We start from the raw sequence: 24695 nt of genomic DNA, 5'->3' as shown, positions 1-24695 counted from the left end.
GAGTTAGTGTGTGAGACTTGTCTCCTTCCTGCTTCCTGCCTTCATTTACTATTTATTGTAGGTAAGTGGTAAGAGGTGTTTCCTGGCAACCAGGATGCTAGTAACAGCAGCATAGACTCGGAGTTATTCCTATGCTTTCTCCTGCCTCAGTATGGCATTTGTATTTTTAATTTTTGGAGGGACTTTTCCTTGTAATGCCTATACTGGTGTTTCATTTCACATAAACAAATGCGTAGTTCAAAATGGTTTTAATTGACAAATTTATTTATTTGTAATCTACATTTACCATAACAGGATGATTTGGCACTTTCTATAATATGAGGTGTTATTTTGATCCCCAGTGCTAGGGAAAAGATTGACTTTTTGTTTCTCAGTGGGAAATAATCTCAGGAATGCCATTTCTCCCTTTTTATTTGCAAAAAGCTTTATTGTTTCTATTTGGAACAATGCATTAGAGTGGGCTCCATGGTAGCCACAATGGTGCCTGCTGGTTTCATGGAAGAGGCTCAGGCAAAAGCCAGATGCCAGGAAAATGCCCAGGGGCACCTCAAAGGCCTCTGGGCTCCAAAGGCTTCTTCGTCCTGTGTGAGGTGAACCTTTCGAGGGGATATTGGCTCATCCCAGCCTAGGACTCAGCCAACCTGAGGAGGTTAGTCAGGTGGTCACCCATCTTCTTCAGGATTTTCACGTCCCCATGTAGGAAGTGGTTGTGTGGGAGGTCACAGAGATGAGGGTCTGTGCGGGTAGAATGCAGGGCATGCATGTCCAAAAGGGCCTCATTCAGGTTCTTCTCCAACTCCACCATGGCTTTCATGGCCTCCTGAGTTTTATACCACTCCTCTTGGGAAGGCTTTGCCACATCCTGGAACAGAATGTGTCCACCCGCTAGTTTTGCAGCTTTAAGAGATGCTCAGTGTCCTCACGCTTCTCCTCTGCCAGCTGTGGGAAGAAGTGGCCCTTGTAGCCCATGCCTTGCAGAGCCACGGTGTCACTGTCAAAATAGAAACCCAGAGTGAGGGAGGTGGAGGAGGCCCACAGATGCAGATTGGCTGGGCAGTGGATGGGAGCCTCCACTTCAGTGGAATGACTCTTTCTGATGAATTTGTGAGCCTATGGTGCTTCAGCAAGTTGGCTGGTCTCAGAGGCTGAGGGTGACTGAGGTGGTTCCCAAGGTAGTGACTAGAAAAGTGAAGGTAGTGACTAGCAAAGTGGTTGGAGGGCAATTGGAAAGAAGGGGTCTCCCCAGGTCTATTCCATCCAAACTCTGTTGAAGAGACAGATCCCAGGAAGAGGTGGGGGGGTGCTATAGAAGAGGAAGCTCTTGAGAGAACTAGTGGCTCTTGGGAAAGTTTTGCTAAACTCAGGAATGCCATTTAGCAGACAAATGTTTGAAATTTGAATGTATATTTCAAAAATCTTTAGAGATACAGTTAAAAAAATACAAAACATACAGCTAGTGGAAATTCTCCCATTGGAAATTATGAATTTTTCTACAAATTAGTCATCATGTAAGAATTCATGAGGCTCTTAGCAGAATTTACACTGGTAATATGCCAGTCCAATCTCCCCTCTGTATTCCCCTGCATGACTGATGTCAAGAAATAGAATATTACCAGAATCCTGAAAGACTCCTTCTACCCTTCTTAGTCAATATTCTCCAATCTTTCCTTAAAGTAACTGTTTTCTTCTTTCTTGTTTTTTTCAAAAATTTTATATATTTTTACAGAGAGGAGAACAGAAGGAAAGAGAGAGAAATAGAAACATCAGTGTGTGATTGCCTTTAACGTGCTCCCCTACTGGGGACCTGGCCAGCAACCCAGGCATGTTCCCTGACCAGGAATCGAACCCACGGCCTTTTGCTTTGCAGGCCTGCTCTCAATCAACTGAGCTATACCAGTCAGAGTAGTAACTATTTTCTTGGTAGTTACTACCATACAATAGTTTGACTTACAGACAGATATACATACATGCACACATGCAAATTTTTATATTTAAACAGTGTTTTTATTTTGTTACATATGTATGTTGCAAAGATGGTTTGTAAAAAATCTTGTCAGATATGTGTGTTCCAATTAATTCAAGTTTTATAGCTTGCTTTTTGTACCCTTAACAATAATAAGCTCTTTCTCTATCCCAAGGTTACAAAGATAATTTATTACACATATTTTTGTTATCTTTCTGAAAAAAATTTTAACAATATATTTCATTGATTATACTAGTAAAGTTGTCCTATTGTTTTCCCCTTTATAATCCTCCAACTGGTATCCCCATTCCCTCCAGCATCAACCCCCCTCAGTTCACATCCATGGGTTGTACATGTAAGTTGTTTCACTTCTTCATTTTCCATACTATTCTTAACCTCCTCCCCCTGTCTAATTTGTGTCTATGAATTATGCTTCTTATTCTCTGTATGTTTTTCCCCATTCTCCCATCTCCCCCTCCCTGCTGATAACCCCCCTACATGATCTCCATTTCTGTGCATCTCTTCTTGTTCTAGTTGTTTACTTAGTTTGTTTCTTAGGATCATTTGTTGATAATCAATTCATTTGTGACCAAATACATGCATGTGTTTCTGTCTCTGGTTTCTCCTTTTTATCCAATTTACCTAAGCCAAATGCATACTCTCAGCGACTCTACCTATAACATAAGTTTCCATAAATAATAATGTAAGGCTTGTAATAGTGTGATAAAAGTATCTTGTAGATCCTTGTGCCCTTGTATTTCCATATCAATTGTATTATTACCTTGTTAGTTTTGCAAACATTTTTGGGGGGAGTTTGATTCAAATTGCTTTGAATCTGTACATCAATTTGTGGAATTGGCATTTGAAGTGTATGAGTCTATAAACATGGTATATATCCTAAGTTATGTACACCTTGGAAAATGTGCTCTTGTGATATTTTATTGCTGGCTATGTAGATGTCATTCATCTCTTGTAAAATTTATTAACATTACATACTTCGTTCTTCATGCTGTTATTCATGGCATTTTATTTAAAAACTTCTGTTTTGCATTAAAATAAAACTTATTGTTATGGTAATCTTGTATACTGCTGCTTTGCAAATTTACTTGTTATTTGTAATACTAAGTTGATTCATTTGACTTTTCAATTACATACTCATTACCTCTTGCAATAATTATGGCCTTATTTCTTCTTTTCTGATTCATGATCTCAGGAGGGAACACTATATATTTTTTCACTATATATAGTTACTTCTGAAATACTTTGTAAATATCTTGTACTTTTAAAAAACTTTTTTTAAATTTTTTTATTGATTATGCTGTTACAGTTGTTCTATTCCCTCCTTCATTCCCCTCCACCCTACCCTCCCATCCCCACCATTACCCCCCTTTAATTTATGACCATGTGTCTCAATTCCTTTAGATTCTATATTTCCCATGCTATTCTTGCCCCCCCATCTATTTTCTATCTACTGTCTATGCTACTTATTTTCTGTACCTTCTCGCCCCTTCTCCTCCTCCCACTCCCCTGTTGCTAATCCTCCTTGAGATCTTCATTTCTATGTTTCCACTCCTGATCTAGCTGTCCTTTTAGTTTGCTTTCGTTTTAGGTGTGGTTGTTAATAACTGTGAGTTTGTTGTCCTTTCACTGTTCATGTTTCTTTAACTTCTTTTTCTTCGATAAGTCCCTTTAACATTTCATATAATAAGGGCTTGGTGATGATGAACTCCTTGAATTTGATCTTATCTGAGAAGCACCTTATCTGTCCTTCCATTCTAAATGAAAGTTTTGCTGGATAGAGCAATCTTGGTTGTAGGTCTTTGGATTTCATGACTTGGAATACCTCTTTCCAGCCCCTTCTTGCCTGTAAGGTCTCTTTTGAGAAATCCACTGACAGTCTGATGGGGACTCCTTTGTAGGTGATTGTCCCCTTAGCTCTTGCTGCTTCTAGGATTCTCTCCTTCATTTTAATTTTGGCTAATGTAATGATGATGTGCCTTGGTGTGTTCCTTCTTGGGTCCAACTTCTTTGGGACTCTCTGAGCTTCCTGGATTTCTTGGAAGTCTATTTCCTTTGCCAGATTGGGGAAATTCTCCTTTATTATTTGTTCAAATAAGTTTTCCACTGGTGGCTGTGCCTTTCCCCCCTTCTGGTACCCCTATAATTCGGATGTTGGAGCGTTTAAAGATGTCCTGGAGGTTCCTAAGACTCTCCTCATTTCTTTGAATTCTTGCTTCTTGACTCTTTTCTGTTTGGCCATTATTTGCTTTCTTCTGGTCCACTCCATTGATTTGAGTCCCAGTTTCCTTTTCATTGCTATTGGTGTCCTGTGCAATTCCATTCATTTCAATTAGTTTTGCCTTCATATATTTGTCTAATTTGTGGCTATAATCAACCAGTTCTGTGAGGATCCTGATGACCAGTGTTTTAAACTGTGCATCTGAGAGTTTTGCTATTTCTTCATCGCTTAGATCTATGGGCTCTGGGGCTTTGAGATCTTGTGACATTTTTGGTCTGTTCTGGCCCTTTAAGTGTGAGAAGCGGTGCCTTGGACTCCCAGGTCGCTGGGTTGTGACGCTGTATGTGGGGGCGTGGTCAGAGCGGGAAATGGTGACCCCCTCTGCTGTTTCTCACAGCTGGGTGAGGATTAGAGTCTTAGGTGGTTCACCTGGGCCGGGCCACTCAGAGTTGCTGGGTTATGATGCTGCATGTGGAGGTGGGGTCAAGGTAGGGAAATGGCGGCACCCTCCACTGCCGCTTGCCGCGGGGACCCGCCGGGCCCTGGTCCAACCGCCCACTCCCTTGCCTGTCCGCCCGTGCACAAATGCGCGACCACAGTCAACAGGCAGCACCGCTCCCCCGCTGTCTCCCCCTCGGTCACTCACCTGGTGGCTCGCTCGGTCGCTCACTATGTCTAACCCTGTGCATGGATTCTGCGCATCTGGATTCCGCGCCTGAGTCCGGCTGACCGAGACCTCCTTTGCAATCCCGCTTCACCAGCCGCTGGTTTCACCCCTTACCGGTCAGGCTGAAGAATTTGTTGTTAACGGACTTCTGAAAAGTTCAATTTTCCGTGTTCTGGCTGTGTTTTCTGTTGCTAATATTTAGTTGTCTCTAAACTTGGTTGTGTGAGAAGGCACGCCACATCCACATATGCCTCCATCTTGGCGGAAGTCCCTAAAAAACTTTTGCTTTCTTAATTTAGGAGTATTTTTTCCATGAATGCATATTAAATTCTAATAAGATTTCCTGCACATGTTGACGTGATCATAGAAATTTACATTTATTGATATTCAAATGTTTAGTCAACTTATCTCACTAGAATAATTCTCTTTTGGTCAAAATGTATTTTATACATTTTATAACACTATTTCATATGCAGCTATTTAAGATTTTTGCATCTATGTTTATGGGAAGGACAGCTCTGTAACTTTCTTATCTCATATCCTAGCAAAATGTCATCAGAGTAATGCTGACTTTATTAAAGATACTGGGGAATATTAATTTTGTATTCTCTGGAATGATGTATGTAATGTCCATATTATTGCTTTTGTAAAAGATTGGAAAATTCACTGTGCTGAAGTCTTAGCCTGGCACCTGCTACCTCCTCTTTGCTACTTTGTGTTCATTGTGTTTTTCTATGGATATCTCTATATTGAAATTTTAAAATTTATTTTCATTAGAACACTGGTACATTTTTATTGTCTGCAGACCTTCTAATAAATTTTTCTTTTTTCATGACTGCACTGGTGATTCTTGCTTTCTCCTTTTTTGTTGAACAGCCTCATCAAGGTTTATCAATTTTGTTGGTCTTTTCCAAGAATTAACGTTTGGTTTTGTCAATTTTGTTTCTGCACAATTTTTTCTTCTATTGATATTTTTGTTTAGTTTTATTTTTTACTTTTTACTGTATTTGGTCTTGTTTTCTTTTTCCTTTTTTTGTGTGTGCTTATGGATAAGACCTGAATTACTCAGTTTAAAATATTTTCCTTTGTAATACATCTTTCTTTTTTTTTATATTCTGTATAAGTTTGTGGTTGAGTTGTCTTTCATTTTAAAAAATTAAAAAATTTAAATATAGCTTACATGCATGAATTTTTAAAATGATTTTATTTATTTATTTTAGAGAGGGGAAGGGAGGGAGAGAAACATCAATGTACAGTCACCTCTCTCGTGCCCTCTACTGAGGACCTGGCCTGCATTTGAGGTATGTTCCCTAGGCTGGCAATTAAAGTAAAACCCTTTGGTTTAAAGCCAGCCACTCAATCCACTGAGTCACATGAGCTTGGGCACATTATTATCAACCCATGTGTTTATAAGATTTAAGAGCAGTAACCACTGCAAGTGAAAAAAAAACAGACTATCAGTTGTTAGTTGCATTGACAGCAAACACAGTGACTCTCCTTGGCTAAGAGCTCCTTGTCTAGTTCTGACTGTCTTAGCAGTAGAAATACATAATTATAGTTGAAAAAATTTTAGTAGCTCAATAAGCAACAAGGAACCATTGAAGATTTTATTTAAATATTTTATTTATTTTAGAAGGGAAGGGTGGGAATAAGAGAGGGAAACATCAGTGTATGGTTGCCTCTTATGTGGTCCCCACCAGGCATCTATCCTGCAGCCCAGACATGTACTTTGACTAGGAATTGAACTGGTGACCCTTTAGTTCGAATCTTGAGGTCAACCCACTGAGCTACATGAGGCATGGCTCATAAAGATTTTTATAGGAAGCCCTGGCTGGTGTAACTCAGTGGATTGAGCTCAGGCCTGTGAACCAGACAATCGCGGTTCGATTCCCAGTCAGCGCACATGCCTGGGTTGCAGACCAGTTCCCTGCAGGCCAGTTCCCAGCAGGGGACGCACGAAAGGCAACCGTACATTGATGTTTCTCTCCCTCTCTCCTTCCCTTCCCCTCTAAAGATAAATAAATAAAATATTAAAAAAAGATTTTTATAGGAGAGAACTATGGTTGGAGTCTTATTTTGGGAAAATGAATCTCTTTGGGAGAGGTGAATAATCAGGAAAAGTATCATAGTGAATTATCCAAGGTGAGAGATTATGAGTTGGGAGTAACAGTAATATGACAAGCTGGGAAAAAACAGAAATTGTTGAGCATAGTACAACTGTGAATTTTGGACACAGCAGAGAATATCTGGATTATTTTAAGGGCCTGTGTGATTAGTCAGGCTAGAGTTTGTTTTCTTCAAAATGTCAAAGAAAACGGGATTAGTTCACTGGTGGTAAACACAAGGCCCACAGGCTGAATCAAGCCCTCTACCTTGTCTTATGCCTCCACCTTGTCAGCCTCGTACCTTGTTTCTGCCTTGCCGGAGCACCAAGCAGTTACATTTATACAGTCCTAAAATTATATTCGATTCTTTGAAGGCAACTGCAAAGCTGATGTGGCACCCCCATGAAAATGAGTTTGACACTCCTGAATGATCAGAGTATGCTGTGTGCAATATAATAAAAAATCACTAAAGAATTTAAAGAACGGCCTGGTTTGTATATCCGGAAAGTGTCCTGTTCTCTTGACTGAAATGTAATCAGATATGAGAAAATTATCAGTGTATGGAGCTTAAATGACTTATCTTCAAGATTCATGTTGATTGTGCCTATAAAATGTTAAACAGTTCTGTTGTATCACAAATCACTTAGTGGAGTAACAATCATCAGGCAAGCTTAGGTAAGTCTGAATCAGCACAGTATGCATACATTATATTTGCAATTTTTCATGAAATCTTTCATATCTAGGTAAGAACATCTAAATTATCTGTGGCCCTTCTATCATTATCTATAACTTTACCCTGAATTTTTTTTGTCCTTTAGAGCACTTATTACAGCCTGACATAATCTGAATGCAATCATTTATGTTTCCCTTCTATGAGTGAAGGGGATTTGTTTGGATTGTCTTCCTCCAGCATGTAGAACAGTGACTGAGAAAAAGTACCTTTAAAGTAAATACTGGCTTAATGAATGAGTCGATGGGTGGGTGAAACAATTGGTAGGTGGATTTATAAATTTTGTGTTCTCCATCATCGTTGAACCTTTATCAAATGATACATTATGAAAAAGATTAGATAAAATATTTAGAATCCTGAGGGCTGGGACTTGTTTTATGGAGAGTTTTACTCCACTTAATTTTAAACTCCTGTTTAAATCTGAAGAGGACAGAAGAAGTCTCCTCATTATCTATTGTCTGGGATGTCCCAGGAGCAAATTCTAAAATTTATGTTGATACAGTGGAAATGTGTAAAGTAATTTAACATTTTCAAATCAGAAACAGTTCATTAATTTCTTTCACCCTTTGGTTTCTTATTACTTAGTAAATAAAAAGAAAATGATATGGATAAATATATGATAAGCACAAGTAACTCAGTATTGATGGAAACTCTTATTTTTGACTGGTTACAAGAGAATTGATTACATACATCTGTACATATTTACATGGGCAGGGAACTGCAAAATAGTGTTTGGAATGCAGCTTGTATTTTATTTACTATTTTAAGGGCTTTTACTTCTTTGAATCAACTAAGCTGTGCTCTATTGTACTATTCATATTGCACATTTATTCCTAAAAGTGAAATTTAAAGAAAGGCAGACATCCATGAACAGAGTCAAAGTAAATATATCAGCCAGTGTATTGACTAGATAAGTCATTAGGGATTTTATGTGTCACTGGAGAAGATATCTTATCTACAAATTTAATACTTTTTTTTTTCAAATTAGCTTCTTTTCCACTTTTTGAAAAGGATTCTCCATTTTACCACATACCCAGACATAAGTCTCTGTGGTTCATCGGCTTTTTTTTTTTTACTGGTTTACTTACTCATATACCATATTTATTGACTTACCTACTCTGTATCAGTCACCATTCTAGGGGCATAAGACACAGAATTGCACAAGACTGATGTTGTCATAGCTCTTGTTACCTTTGACTTTTCTAATCTTCATCCTCATTCTGCCATTCATTAAAATTGTTTAGTGTTTGCTGTCTTTGCCTCATGTATTTTTCTTATCCATAATTCTTTATTTCTGGCTCAGAGTAGTAGGCACTTGGTCAGAATTTGGTTAATTAAATACAATTAAAAGTATTCTCTATTAATTGCTGCAATTACAGTTCACAGCTCATATTTCTGTTGTTTTTTATCTGATCTTATATTTCCTGCCTTGAGACTCATTTACTGCATTTTCTTAAGACTGTTATCACAGTGAATTATATTCTGTTCCATGTATATATTTTTGCAGTGTTGCCCTTTCTATCCAAATACTACACACATCAAAGTTCAACTAAGTTTTATTGATGCCCCCTCTTAGCTCTCTAGCTGGTAGTAGTTATGCATAACTCTGGTTTTCATAGTATTGTGCTGTGCCTCCATGATGCCTGGAAATGGAGGTATTTGTATACAAATCTGGTTCCCATGTTATACTGAGTAAGCTTCTTGAGGGCAAGGATCACGTTTTATACCAGTTTATATTCCCTGAAGTGCTTATCACTTAACATTAAAGAATTGGTTGGTATTGAATAAAATGGGCTATGATGCTATGAGACATGAATCTTCTCATAAGCTTATTTCACATTCATTTTTTTCCTTTTGACTGGTTGTGTCTAATTCCGAGCTAAGTAGGCCAACTTATTAAATTCTAATTGCTTGGTTGAACAAAAGCTGACTTCATAAATCATAGTGTAATAGTCTGTCTACAATTTCTTGTTTTGCAGCTGTGTGGTGGTGCTTGTTTAGTCAGCCAGTTCAGTTGTTGAAATTATACAGCTGGTAGTAAAGGTAGTAATTAGCCTGTGTGCTTTGGGTCACAAAGGCTTGTGGTATGAATATCTGTGTGGAGATGTATGTGGTATGGACATACCTAACGCTGTTCCCCATGAATACTGACATGGAACAATTCATTTGGGAAGTTCATAAACTGGAATCTAGGCTGATGTTTTGTTGTCCATTGAAGGAGGGGAGGGGGTATGGATGTACAGTCATACTTCTCATTATTCTCAACATTTGTCAGAATTTCTGAACTCCTCCAAATAGTGTGTATCTTTCTTCATCAGAATCTGAGATTTTAATTTTAAGGAGCCCTTTGGTATAAAATGATAAAGATTTGAAAATAATCTTTCACTGGCTGGTGTGGATCAGTAGGTTGAGTCTGGACCTGTGGATGTAAGTGTCAGGTCTGATTCCCAGTCAGGGCACATGCCTGGGTTCCAGGCAGGTAGGTACCCAGTAGGGGGTGTGTGAGAAGCAACCACACAGTGATGTTTATCTCCCTCCCTCCTTTCTCCTCTCTAAAAGTAAATATATAAAATCTTCAAAATTTTAAAACTGACATAAAGATAAAAGTTTATGTTATAACCTGATATTCTCATTAAGAATTTTCAATAAGGGTAGTTGTATTTACCATATTTTACCCCCATCTTGGCCTTCTTTGTTGTAAACTCCTGGTAAGCAACTGCTGAAAGAAATTTCCATTCCATTTTTAAAAATTTATTTTAATTTATTTATCTTTAGAAGGGGAAGGGAAGGGAAGGAGAGAGGGAGGGAAATATCAATGTATGGTTGCCTCTGGTGCATCTCCTGCTGGGACCTGGCCCACAACACAGACATGTGCCCTGACTGGGAATCAAACCACAATCCCTTGGTTTGCAGGCCCATGCTCAATCCACTGAGCTACACCAGCCATTGCGAAATTTCTATTCTTAAGTCAGGTCTCCTCCAGGTGAAACAAACAAAAAAATGGAGCCAAAACTTGCATTCTTTGGTCAGGAAGTAGGTCATTAGAATGTTTCATGGTATAATGATCTATTAAGTTAATTATCTTTAAGGTAAATTATCTATTCCTTAAATATAAAATTGGTCAGTGCAGTTTATTGTAATTGTGCAGTTTGAGTTCTGGGCATGATACCCTGTGTCCTGTGTATGTGGGTTTGGAATTCAGCTTTGGGTTCTTTTCGGGGATTGGTAATGAATTTTGCTCATCCGGTCCCAATTCCTGAGTATCTGGCCATTGGGGTGTGCTTGGAATATAGTTTAATACCACACATTATCACATAGGATAGGTAGAAATGTTATCTTGTACACAGCATTGGTTGTGCGAGTCTTTGTTCTAAGTCCTCACAGATAATTCTTAAATTGTTTTTCAAACATGTATTACGAGCTAAAGAATTTGGGTAATTATTTTTCTGTAATGAGTATCTGCAGTTGTCATCATGCAAACACTTGGCCTTCTGCATGCAATAGGAAGAAGCGCCTTGAGAAAGAGGTAGATGTACTTAGTGGAAAGGGAACAAAGCATTCATACATATTTAATCTCTTAAAAAGTGGGAGTTCATTTTAGCTGTTTTAAACCTATGCAGTAGGTGAAATGATGTGTTACAGTGCATCAAAAGTGTCCTTCACAGCTGAAGGAAACCACTTGTAGGGACTGTAATGCAGTCTCCCTCTTTTACATGCTATTGTTTTTATTGCTTCAGTGCTCACACAATCTTCTGCATCATCTTTACTGTGAGATCTTGGGCCCGTCTTTTAACTGTTCCTTGATTTGATGTATTGCCAATGACAGCGTCTCCTGGGCTTAGTTATTGTCACAGGTTCTTGTCTAATCCCCCTATAAAGTTTATCATGCCCTGATGAATATTATCTGACTCTGGCTTATGCTGTGGACCAGTCAACACTGACTTACAACAAACCTGGGGACCATGGTCTCCATCCTTTTGCTAATTCACTCTGTAACACACTCATCCTTTCATGCACATTCATTTTCATTCTACAAATATTTAATGATTATCTTCCTATATACAGGGTAATGATGAGGGAACCCAGTGGGGATCTTGAACCTCAGAAATTTCTTCCCACAGCAGCTTTTGTCTCAGACTTGCCTATGACAATTAATTGGAACACCATCCTTCCAGTAATTCAGACAAACAACCTGATACCCCACCCCAGTTATTTTTGACCTTAAATACTTTTTATTTTTCAATTATTGTTGAATGCCTTTGTTGTAGGTCCTTGGGTTCTCCTCACTTTGAATAATTCCTGCCCGTCTGTCTGTCTGGCCTGCAAAGTTTCTGTTGAGAATTTAGCTGACAGTCTTATGGGAAGCTCCCTTGTACTAAGTAACTGCTCTTCTTTTCTCATGCTCTTAGGATTGCCTCTCCTTGTCTTTCTAACCTTTGGTATTTTATTTGTCATGTGTCTTGTAATGGCATACTTAATACTGTTGAACATCTTTCTTTGTATTTCCAAACTGGTGAAATTCTGCTTATGAGACTCAATCTAAATAAAACTGTGAAATATGATACAACTTCTCAGTAAGAATTAACTACTTCTGTTCCTTGTTTCCATGATATTTTGTCCATAATGCTTTTAATCATGAAGGTCAGTACAGCAGCCTAGAGCCACTGGGTCAGAGCAACCATCCCCTTGGCAGGGATCCCAGGTGCTAAGGGGCACTGCAGCTGCACTGCAGCCCTGAACATTTTGTGGAGCAGAGGTAACATTGCAATAGAAACACTTATTAGCAGAAGGAAGAAACTTCACAAAACTGCAGATTTTAAAACATTAGTCTAGTCATATCTCATTCTAGCTGAAAATACCCCAATCACTTGAAGTACTCACAATAAGACCTGAACTCCTAACCAGCTTCCAAAGCCCCGACTCATCTGGTCCTTCAACAGGCTTCATTAACTGCTTTCAGCACTCAGTTTGCATGGCCTCTGCCCCAGCCACAGTAGCCTCATTGTTGCCAAAACACACGAAGATTGTTCCATTTCAGGGCTGAAACACTTATGAACATTTTCTTGCCAAAGGATTTCTCTCAGATATCTGTCACTTCCTATTGGAGTGTGCTCAAATGTCACCTACTGGAGACATATCCTGATCACACAATATGAAACCACCTCTCATTGCTGAGCCCTTCATTTCATTTCTTCATGGCACTTAGCTCTGGCTAGAATTACTTTATAGATAAGATTATTTTTTATTTGTGTATACTGCCAGGTTACCTGTGTCAGAGGAAGGATTTGGTTGGTTTTGTTCGTTATTGCATCACCACTGTCTTCTACTGTGCTTGTCACGTAGTAACTTTTAAAGATGTGTGATGAATGAATGAATATAGTATAAACTGGAAACAGCTCCCCTTGTGCACTAAAACTGTCACATTAATTTTTGTCCTATATAATAGCTTTGTGCTTTATAGAACTGTTTGTTTTCTTTTTCTTTATATAGACCTCTGAAGTACCCTGTGAGTGAGGAAGGTGTAATTATGATTCCCAGCTACACGTTGAGAAACTTTGGCTCACAGATGTAACTTGGAGGTAATATAGCTAATTAGAGACTGAGGTTGGAATTCATCTCTAATTGGCTCCAATCCTCTGTCGTTTTGACTGCATTGTCATATGCTTCCAGAGAAACTCCAAACATATGTATTCCTTTTCTATATAATGTCCATTGAGACTTTTGAAAAATTTTGTCCATATGAAAGAAATGTTCCAGAGTATTACTTTTCTGGAGTCCAATTGTTTATTTCTATGACTTTTTCTCCCATAATTTTCTAACACATGGTATACTAGTTCTTATGTAAATGCACCCCAATATGTACATACACTTTTCATAAGGCAGAGTTCTGATTGACACATGCTATTCTGGCTGTGATATGACTAGTTCCAAGGACAGTGAGACTATTAGTTGGGTGTTCTGGGATGCAGTTTTCTTCTGTGGCTGTGCATAGTTGCACTGGAATTAAATAGACAGCTAGACACACCTTTGATATTGTGACTGACATTCTAAGAAAGTAAACTCTAGTATTTTTCAAAGGATCTGCTGTTAGTCAAGAAGTTTCCCCCATTGTGGAGGAAACTTCAGTAATTTGATCAATTACTTATTGTAAGCAATAAGTAATTACATCTATTTCATGTAAGCAATCTAAAGGTAAATCTTTAATTTATCTTTTTTAGAGTTTATTTTATAGATTCTCTGCAGCCTAGTGATCTGAGAAGTCAGGGTCACTGGGGACCATTATCGAACCATCTGTGGAATAATATTATTCTCATAGTCATGATATGTTAATTTGTCCTGTTTGACTTATTCAGCTTCATTTCTCAGCATATTTTATCCAGTTGATCTCGTCAGACTTGTAATACTGGAATGTATACCTCTTTCCCCTGTGCCTATTGAAAACATTTACTTGTAATCCCCTTTTAATAACCGAGCATCTAGTATTCTTTTTCCTGTTGCAGTCTGATGTTTGTATGGTGTGATGGGATTTAGCATGTATTATAGTTAGGCACACAAATGCTATGTCTAAGCAGTTGGACAGAGTACCCATGGCACCAAGAATAGTTCTTGATATAGTGGAGGTGCAATGAATGTTTCTTGTTTAAAGGTGGAGAAGATTGCCCTGGATAGTGTAGCACAGTTGTTTGAATTCTTTGTATGGGCTAGATGACCTTACTCATACATACCTAAGTTGCTGGTTCTATCCCTGGTCCGGGGACATATAGGTGGTAATCAGTCAGTGATTTTCACATTGATATTTCCCTATTGCCACTCTAAAAGCAATGAAAAAAATAGTCTTTTGGTGAGACTTAAAAAAAATTCCACAAGATTTGTAAATATAAACTTGTTTTTGCTAGCAAGTGGATCTTTAGTGCTGAATATAACACCTGAAAAATAGTAAGCATTCAGTAATTGTTTTGTGAATGAATGGAGGTAGAATAACCACATGAATGAAAACTCTCATTAAACTCAGCTACTAGGACCCAGAACTACACAACTATCAAATCTTTCATTAAGAATATATTGGGAGGGCCTGCGAACCAGACAATCTCGGTTCGATTCCCAGTCAGGACACATACTGGGGTTGCAGGCTGGTTCCCTGCAGGCCAGTTCCCAGCAGGGGATGCATGAAAGGCAACCGTACATTGATGTTTCTCTCCCTCTCTCCTTCCCTTCCCCTCTAAAGATAAATAAATAAAATCTTAAAAAAAAAGAATATATTGGGTGCCTACATGTTACGTACTGTTATTGGTACTAGGTATATAGTGGCAAGTAAGAAGGATGCATTCCCTGCCTTCAGAGGACTTACACTGTAAAGGAGACAGATAAAATCAGTAATCACATGAAATGATTTCAGAATAAGACTTGAGACCAAGAATTCAATAGAGCAAGGTGATTGATTATCTTGATGTGACAGAAATTGACATGATGACAAGTCACTAACTAGTATCCTTTGCAAACAAATGTATGTGTAAAATGACAGGAAGTGTCATAGTACCCAGTCCTAGGCCTTCCAGGAAACAACATGCTTGCAGAAATCCTTGACCTGGGAATCTTGTCTGTAATAATCTAAGCTAACTGTAGCAGATGAAAGGCAAAAAATCATCCCCCTGGAATCTCATAAGACGATCTTATTTGCAGATGTTATTGGTTAAGTGAAGATGAGGTCATAGTGGATCCAGGTGGGCCTAAATCCAATTGCTGGTGTCTTTTTAAAATATTTATTTATTTAATTCTTCATTTCAGGAGCAGAAGAGAAGGACAAAGAGAAGAACATCAATGTGTGATTACCACTGAGCGCCCCCTACTGTGCACCTGGATCACAACCCAGGCATGTGTCCTGAATGAGAATCGCCATAGGTTGATTCACAGGCTAGCACTCAATCTGTTGAGCCACACCAGCCAGGGCAATGAGTGGCATCTTTACAAGAAGAGTGAAACTTAAGCAGAGACACAAGGAGAAGAGAACTTCATATGTAGACAGCAACACACAGGAGGAAGGGTACATGGCAGGTGAAGCAGAGACTGGAGTAAAGCTGCAAGCTGGGGAATGCCAGGGATTGGAGGCAATCACAAGGACTCCAGAGAGGAAGGAGCACTTCTTCCCTAGAGTCTTCACAGGGTACATGACCCCACTCACACCTGGAATTCTGACTTTCAGCCTTAAAAAGTATAAGGAATGATCTTCTACTGTTTGAAACCAGCTACTTGGTGGTACTTTCTGATGGCATGTGTAGGAAATGACTGCATGCCCCTTTTAGGAAATCATCCTTTTTGGGTTTTTGGTTTTATTTATTTATTTATTTATTTATTTATTTATTTATTTATTTATTTATCAAGTACAGTTTTCTGTCTTTTACTCCCATCCCAGCGCACCCATACAGCCCTCCCCCCTTTCTCCCATTTCTACCCCCCCTAGTTTTTATCCATGTGTCTTTAATACTTGTTCCTGTAAAACCTTCCCCTTTTCCCCCTAAATTCCCTCCCCTCTCCCCTCTGGTCACTGTCCCCCTGTTCTCTATTTCAGTGTCTTTGTTTTCATTTTGCTTGCTTGTTTGTTTTGTTGTTTAGCTTCCTGTTAAAGGTGAGATCATATGGTATTTGTCTTTCAGCACCTGGCCTATTTCACTCAGCATAATGCTTTCCAGTTCCATCCATGCTGTTGCAAAGGGTAGCAGCTCCTTCTTTCTTTCTGCTGCATAGAATTCCATTGTGCATATGTACCATAATTTTTTGATCCATTCATTTACTGATAGGCACCTAGGTTGCTTCCAACTCTTGGCTATTGTAAATTGTGCTACTATAAACATTGAGGTGCACAGATTCTTTTGGTTTAGTGTTTTAGGGTTCTTAGGATATAATCCCAGCAGTGAAATTGCTGGATTAAAAGACAGGTCCATTTTTAGTTTTCTTAGAAAATTCTATACTGTTTTCCACAGTGGGTGTACCAGTCTGCAATCCCACCAACAATGGATTAGGGTCCCCTCTTCCCCACACCCTCTCCAACATTTGTTGTTTGTTGCTTTGTCTATTATGGCCATCCTGACTGGTGTAAAGTGGTATCTCATTGTGGTTTTAATTTGCATCTCTCTAATAGCTAGTGATATTGAGCATCTTTTCATGTGTCCCTGGATCTTCTGTAAAGGACTTGAACAGACATTTCTCCAAGGAAATCATACTTTTTGAAGTACATAAATACTTTTGCCATCATGTTAATCAATTAGTAGGCTGGCCTTTGGCCTAGAAAACTAGGGAGAGTAGTTGTCATTTGCATTTTTAACTGTATCTGAAGGAGATTGTTTTCTTACATGAAATCTGTCTGATGCTTTTACCAATTCAGTTGAAGCAGCTTACATGGATACAAGTTGCAGTGTTCGAATAAACCTAGATCAAATCTTAGACCCTAAAGCATTAAAGGGCATATGAACATTATTTCACCACTCATCATTTAGGCTTTTATAGTCAAGAATGGCTACAGACTTTTAGCATAAATTAACACAAGTTCAAGAAGCCCACTTCAAAACCATCTGCAATGCACAGTAGTAAGGAGGAGGCAACATGATACCTTGGCTTTGGAGCTACGAAACATGCCTTGAATTTCTTTAATCTTGGTTTCTCTATTTTTGCACTGTGTGTTCTAGGTCAAAGCACTTAATGGTTTTGAGGCTCAATTTATTCATCTGTAGGATAGAAATAATGATAGTTTCTGTTCAGGAATTTTATGAAGAGGCTTGATAATGTAACAAGCCAGGTAGTGAAGTATCTGGGAAATGATATGCCCTCAATAAACAGTAGCTATTATGAAACTAGGTTAAACAAAAATTTAGAAGTCTAGAAATACCACTTTTAGAAAGAGAAAATTAGTTTGGGAAGTTATTTGGGTTGTAAAGGACAAAGGGAAATAGTAATAATGATCATTACTTAATTCCCTTCACAAAGTTAAACTTTGGAGAGATTTCCCCTTGGGTGTTGAAATTTCTGATCATTAATTTTTAAAATTTCTTCCAAAGGTCTTGTTGAATGTTTAATGTGCAAAGATTTATGTTCACTTTATCCAGTTTTGTTTGAAATCTAGTTATACTCACCAAGCACCTTATAGTAATTACTTGCTCATTTTCAATTCCCTGATTTGATTTTAGAGAAAGTTGAAGGAAAATTTCCCCAGCTTAGTGCTGAGCTTTTATTGCACAATGTGAGACTCAATCTATTGCTAAGTGCTAAGTCTGGATTAGGTCAAATCTACACTCTGATTTGAAATGTCACAGTTTTCTCTTCAAAGTTGTCCTAAGGCAGAGTGTGGGGAGGATGTGGGCAGAGGCACCCAAGGGTTAAGGAATCCCTACTGGCAGCTCTGCTCGCATGTAGTGCTCCACTTTCCTTGTAGGGTTTCCAGTGACACTATGTCCCAGAGCACAAGTATCTTCACATTTTACAAAACATGTCTGAAGTCCGTGGTTCGTTAGTGGCCCCATTCCCTTTGCTATCTTCTCCCCACAGATGCTGTCCTCACACAGTGTTCCCTTTGAAGTAAGGCAGCCAGAAATCTGCAGCACAGAGGAAGCCAGCAAATTGGAGCAGTTGGAACAGTTTGTTTTGCTTACTGTGTGCTCATTTGGGAGCTTTTATATCTGTGAGGCTGCCAAAGAGTTCTTCATTCCAACACTTCACCATGGACTTGGGGAGTCACTTTCTAATACTATCCTTGGAGCTGAAACTGAATTATTAGCACCATAAATATTAAAGTGGCATCAAACATTCATATTAAGAGGCAATATATTATTGGATATTGCTTTTCAAACTGTAGTCAAGAGACTATTGTGAGTCCCTAAAATCTTTTTAGGGCATCAGTGTAATAACAGTTTACCATAACACTAAAATCTTTGGAGCCTTTTGCTTTCTTTCACAAGAACACCATGGAGTATTCCAAAGGCTCTGCCACTTTCCATTTCTAGGTTGGGTAAGTACTAAATCTCAGTGTCTATCAATTTCTTCCTCTGTAAAACGGGGCAGTCCATATTAAAAAAGAGATTCAATGAGTTCATACATATAAAACATCTTGAAGAGGGTGTATTGGTAATTACTACACAAGAGTTAGGAGTGATTTTTATTGGATGTCCAAGTTCTAGCCTGAGTTGAATGGAAGGGCCAATTGAAGACACAGAAGTAGCTGTGTACCTTGTCCTCAACACTTAGAATATTTTTTACTACTCTTTCCTCATGTCCAGATCCCAGTTGTCATAAATGACAAAACAAATTCTACTTGTAACTCGGTGTTTATTTTTTAAATGTTTTGTTCATTTTGAAAGAGTGGGGAAGGGAGTGAGAGAAACATCAATGTGTGGTGCTTCTCAGGTGCGGCCTAGTGGGGGCCTAGACCTCAACCCAGGCATGTGTCCTGACAGGAAATCAAACCTAGAGCCATTCAGTTCACAGGATGGTGCTCTAGCCATGCTATGCAGGGCAGAAATACATTAATCTTAAGCCTACACTTTATATTTGTTAAAATGCTTGCAGATTGAGAAAACTACTAAATTGTGTACTGTTAAAAATGGGAATTTCCAAAAAATTACAAGTTTGTACTGACATCAACTCCTTTATGTCAAGTGGAAATAAGGGTATTCTCTATTTATGTAGATATACAGGGTCAAGCAGATGTAACACCTGCTAGAGCGATTGATAGAGATGTAATATGGGTGTCAAAATTTATAGTTTTAATTTGAACATTTTACCTAAAATGTCATGGTGTGCTTGAGTGCAATATTTTTATATTACAGAATTTCATTCTTAAGATTTTGTCATAAAAGATTATGTAATAAAAGGGGCGTTACTTGTGCTGGCCCCAGTATGTTGGAAACCCTATACATATAATATAAAGACATGTTATTGAGCTATCGAATTCAAGAATCTGTGGGCTTCTTTGTTTTCCTTTTACCCATTTCTATAACCATATAGGGTTACAAATTCACAAATAACGCAGGATAAAGATGATCCTAAAGTAAATTCTGTTCTTGGGGAAACCTGATGGTGAAGGGCAATCCATGAAAAGGGCATTTCCCATCTAGTTCTCTCTGGGAATTCTTTACCCAGGAAACCCAGACATTGGAAGAAATTACGTAGAACACAAGACAACTGAAATACATAATAACCTAATGTGTGTTAGGCAGCATCAACCCTAAATAGCAAGGGACTGGAATGTGCCAAGACCCAACCTGATATCCAAGGGTGTTCCTATGGAATGATAGCCCATGGTGAAAAGTCTCTTAATAACACTGGCCTCTGTAATCCAAAGTGGAACTACATAGCACTTCAATAGAACATGTTCGTACACACAAAATCAGTATCAAGTGATCAGGGAAGGGTTGTGTCGCTCTGCCATCTAAAGCACAATAGCAAACTTCTGAGAAACCTGATGGAAAGACAGTTGTGTTTCATGTTGGTAGAATAATGTTTTGTCCTTCAATTTTCTGCTTTTTGTACTCAGTGATCCTTGAGTATTTTGTTCCTTGTCGTCTCTTACAGAGTACCTACCACAATTCTTTATTATAGCTTGCCTCAAATTGATATACTTATTAGTTTGTATGTCTCCTGTTTTGAGGACTGTGTTCTGAACTTTAGTTTGTGATATTTCCATCTTTAAAAATTAGATGAAATCTCTGAATTCAAGCTAGAGGAAATATAGTGGCATACAGCAAGAAGTAACACATATACTCCTCTGACAGCCTGTCTTTGTGAGAGTCTGGCCATTTTCTTTTTTACATTTTCATATTTATTTCTTTTTAAAAATATATTTTATTGATTATGTCATTACAGTTCTATTTCCCCTTCTTCATTCCCCTCCACCCTGCACACCCCCCACCACTCCCCCCTTTAGTTTATGACCATGTGTCTCAAGTTCTTTAGATTCTACATTTCCTATACTATTCTTGCCCTCCCCCCTGTCTATTTTCTACCTACCATCTATGCTACTTATTTTCTGTACCTTTTCCCCCCTTCTCCTTCTCCCACTCCCCTGTTGCTAACCCTCCATGTGATCTTCATTTCTATGGTTCTGCTCCTGATCTAGCTGTCCTCTTAGTTTGCTTTTGTTTTAGGTGTGGTTGTTAATAACTGTGAGTTTGCTGTCCTTTCACTGTTCATCTTTTTTATCTTCTTTTTCTTAGGTAAGTCCCTTTAGCATTTCCTATAATAAGGGATTGGTGATGATGAATTCCTTGAATTTGATCTTATCTGAGAAGCACTTTATCTGCCCTTCCATTCTAAATGAAAGCTTTTCTGGATAAAGCAATCTTGGATGTAGGCCTTTGGATTTCATGACTTGGAATACTTCTTTCCAGCTCCTTCTTGCCTGTAAGGTCTCTTTTGAGAAATCCACTGATAGTCTGATGGGAACCCCTTTGTAGGTGACTGTCCCCTTATCTCTTGCTGCTTCTAGGATTCTCTCCTTCATTTGAATCTTGGCTAATGTAATGATGTGCCTTTGTCAGATTGGGGAAGTTCTCCTCTATTATTTGTTCAAATAAGTTTTCCACTTGTGGCTGTTCCTCTTCCACTTCTGGTACCCCTATAATTTGGATGTTGGAATGTTTAAAGATGTCCTGAAGGTTCCTAAGCCTCTCCTCATTTTTTTGAATTCTTGTTTCTTCATCCTTTTCTGTTTGGTCATTTTTTTTCTTCCTTCTGGTCCACTCCCTTGATTTGAGTCCCAGTTTCCTTTCCATTACTATTGGTTTCCTGTGCATTTCCCTTCATTTCAATTAGTTTAGCCTTCATATGTTCCTCTAATTTGTGACTAAAATTAACCAGTTCTGTGAGCATCCTGATCACCAGTGTTTTGAACTGTGCATCTGAAAGTTTGGCTATTTCTTGGTCACTTAGAGTTATGGGTTCTGGGGCTTTGAGTTCTACTTGAACCATAATGTTTTGGTCTGTTCGCACCTGTTATGTATGAGGAGCAGAGCCTTTGATGTTCACCAGGATGGGGCTACCCAGGTTGTTGGTTTGTGATGCTGTATGTGGGGGCAGGGTCAGAGAGGGACAATAGCGGTCCCCTCTGTTGCTTCCCTCCGCTGGGGCCTTCAAGGTTCATCTCACTGCTCGCTCCTTTGTCGGTTTATTTGCATGTGAGTGTATGACCGTGGTCAGCCCTCAGTGGGTTCGCCTGCTGCTATTCCACACCTGGGATCCACCTACGGCTGCCTGCGCACCTGGGTTGCGCGCCTGGGTTCATGTGGTGGATCTTTCCTTCCCGATCCCACTCTGCTGCTGGCTGTGCCCCTCTTACCGGTCTGGCTGAAGGGTTCGTTGTTGTCAGACTTCCATGTAGTTCAATTTTCTGTGGTTTGGCTGTGTTTTTGTTGCTAAAACTTTGTTGTTTTTAAATTTGGTTGTGCGAGAAGGCACACTGTTTCCACCTACGCCTCCATCTTGGCAGAAGTCCTTTTAGAGTCTGGCCATTTTCTGATGGTGGGAAAGTTGCTGAAGGTCTCTATTTCTCAGTTCCCTCTGTTGTAATAGGTACATGTTGATAACAGGGCCTATTTGATAATGTTTTTCTCAATATGAAATGAGTTAACATACAAAAAGTTCTTAGAACACAGCTTAGCCCATTGTGTAAATGGATGAAGAAATGGAATCACACAGACTTGCCTACAGTCTCTGAGTATGGCTGGATCTCTGTGTTCATTTATGCATCATGATGAAATCTCTGTTCATTTTTTAATTTTAATGATTTTATTTATTTTTAGAGAGAGGGGAATGGAAGGAGAAATGCAGGGAAAGAAGCATGTATGTTTATCTCTCTCCTGTGCCCCCAACTGGAGACCTGGCCCGCAACCCAGGCATGTGCCCTGACTGGGAATTGAACTGGGAACCCTTTGGTTCACAGCCTGTGCTCTGATCCACTGAGCCACACCACCCAGGGCCTTTGTCCATTTTTGTGTGAACAACTTCAGGATGGGAAATGTGACTTATTCATGTATGTCTTTTTTCACCTAACTCAGAGCCTAGCACTCACGTGACTTGTAATAAGTTTCAAGTATAATTATAGTATATTCTCTTACCTCGTAAATCGCATAGTTCAGGGGGCCTATTTTTAAAACAGAAATCCTCACAGTAATATATGCGTATTGATCTGCAAGAATGAAAGGGAGAGAGAGAAACATCGATTGGCTGTCTCCTCTCAGCCTCCTAAACCAGTGATCCAACTTCCAACTTTTTAGTTTACAGAGGAAACTCCAAACATGTGATCCACTGGGGCAGGGCAAAGCAGCCTATTAATGGATTTACCAATCACAGGAAAATATGTTGTCAATTGCTGAAGGCTTATTAGCACCTCTTCAGCCAAGAAGAGAAGTGTGCAGAAATGCAACACTTTATAGGAAGGTATCCTCACATCTGTTGTTGATTATTGCTATGAGTACTAGGATAACAATTGACAGTAATTGGATTGATAATAATAATGACTGAATAGTATCTGATTACCTCATGCTATGCCTCTCCTATGTACTGTACAGACATGGATTTTGATAACCTCACATTCTAATAAGTGGCCTTTCTGAATACTTACATTATTCTTGGGTTCTATCATATAATTTACAACAGGCAGGTGTCATTAGCATTTCTTTTTGAGTGTTTACAATATTTTATTGCTATTGAAATATGATCTGTAATTTATTAAGTGGGGAACTCAGGCTCCAAGATGTTGAATTATTTGCCTGAAGTCACAGCATGGATGCAAAATGCGGTCTCACTTACTATAATGGCTCTTAACAACTCTCCAGTCCTCAGGCTGATGAACAGTGGGAAACCTGAGGCAGCCCATTTGCCTGAGGATTTAAATGGAAGACAGATTTGACTTTTGTCATCATTAAAGCTTTCAGGTGGCTCCTGTTGGCACTGATGGCCAAGAGAAATTTGAATTAGTTCTTAAAAGAAGATACAACTATTTATGAACCTTAGCATCTCTGTGTAAATCTAACAGTATAAGCAACAGGGAAGACTAAGAATGAGGGATGAGTGAGAAAATTCAGGTGTGGGTTTTTTTGTTTTTGTTGTTTGTTTTTTGCAGATAGCATCATATTTTGGTCCATAGTACCTACTGGCTAACAGAAAAGAAAGTCTGAACATATTTATTGTTCTTTTCAAATAAAGAAATTGTATTTCCAGTAAAATTATCAGTAAAATATGAATAGATCCTACAGGTCTATAGCTTGATCCTTGCATTTCTAGAGGTACTAACTAAAAGAGTGAGCACCCCACTAATGCTCACAGTGCGTTTTAGTGAATTAATGAGTTCCATCATTAGAATAATAAGTATAATCCTCACTTTCAAATTGCATTGTGATTCTTAGTGTGTATATTTAGGAATGCAGTAATTTTGGCCCTAATTTTTTCACCACTCTACCCACCTCTCACCCTTTTTTCTCCTACTGCTTGTTACCATGGTAATCTCTCTAAAAACAAATTAAAATATTACCTCCTTGCTTAGAAAGCATCAGATGCCTCCTCTCATTGTTCTGAAGCTTCCCAGTGTTTTTGAATCACTGCAGATGTATCACAAAGATGCTAATTATGGAGGCTTTTTGTGAAACCTAGGAATCTGCATTTTAAACATGTAACCTGGTGTTTTGAGCTGTTGATTGCTTAAAAATAAACTTTTATTTCAGAAATACTGATCTTCATGCTATGCTTGATCTGGCTCAGCATAGCAATTATACGAAGTTATTTTATAAGTCCTTAATAGATATAGGATTTTTGAAGAAAGTATTCTAGGCATTTTGAATTTAGAGAGAGTCCTCTTTTGCATGTAGATGTGATTTGTCAATAGGTGTTTTGAATATATCTGAGGTACACTTGCAGTATCTCTCAAATCCATCTACCACATCTTCCCAGTAGATGCCTTTGTTTCGCCATCACCATCTCTGCCTGGGAGTATTGCTCCAGCCTCCACACTT

At 38.7% G+C, this 24695-nt stretch overlaps 1 pseudogene; it reads right to left on the bottom strand.

Annotated features, from left to right (window-relative positions):
- Positions 1-547: 547 nt before the first annotated feature.
- LOC119043617 (ferritin light chain-like) lies at positions 548-22816 on the bottom strand (annotated as a pseudogene).
- Positions 22817-24695: the final 1879 nt, after the last annotated feature.

This window comes from Artibeus jamaicensis, unplaced genomic scaffold (genome assembly GCF_021234435.1).
Source record: "Artibeus jamaicensis isolate MK-2021 breed Jamaican fruit bat unplaced genomic scaffold, CSHL_Jam_final contig_240, whole genome shotgun sequence".
Lineage (NCBI taxonomy): Eukaryota > Metazoa > Chordata > Mammalia > Chiroptera > Phyllostomidae > Artibeus > Artibeus jamaicensis.
This window is presented reverse-complemented; position numbering and strand designations above follow the sequence as displayed.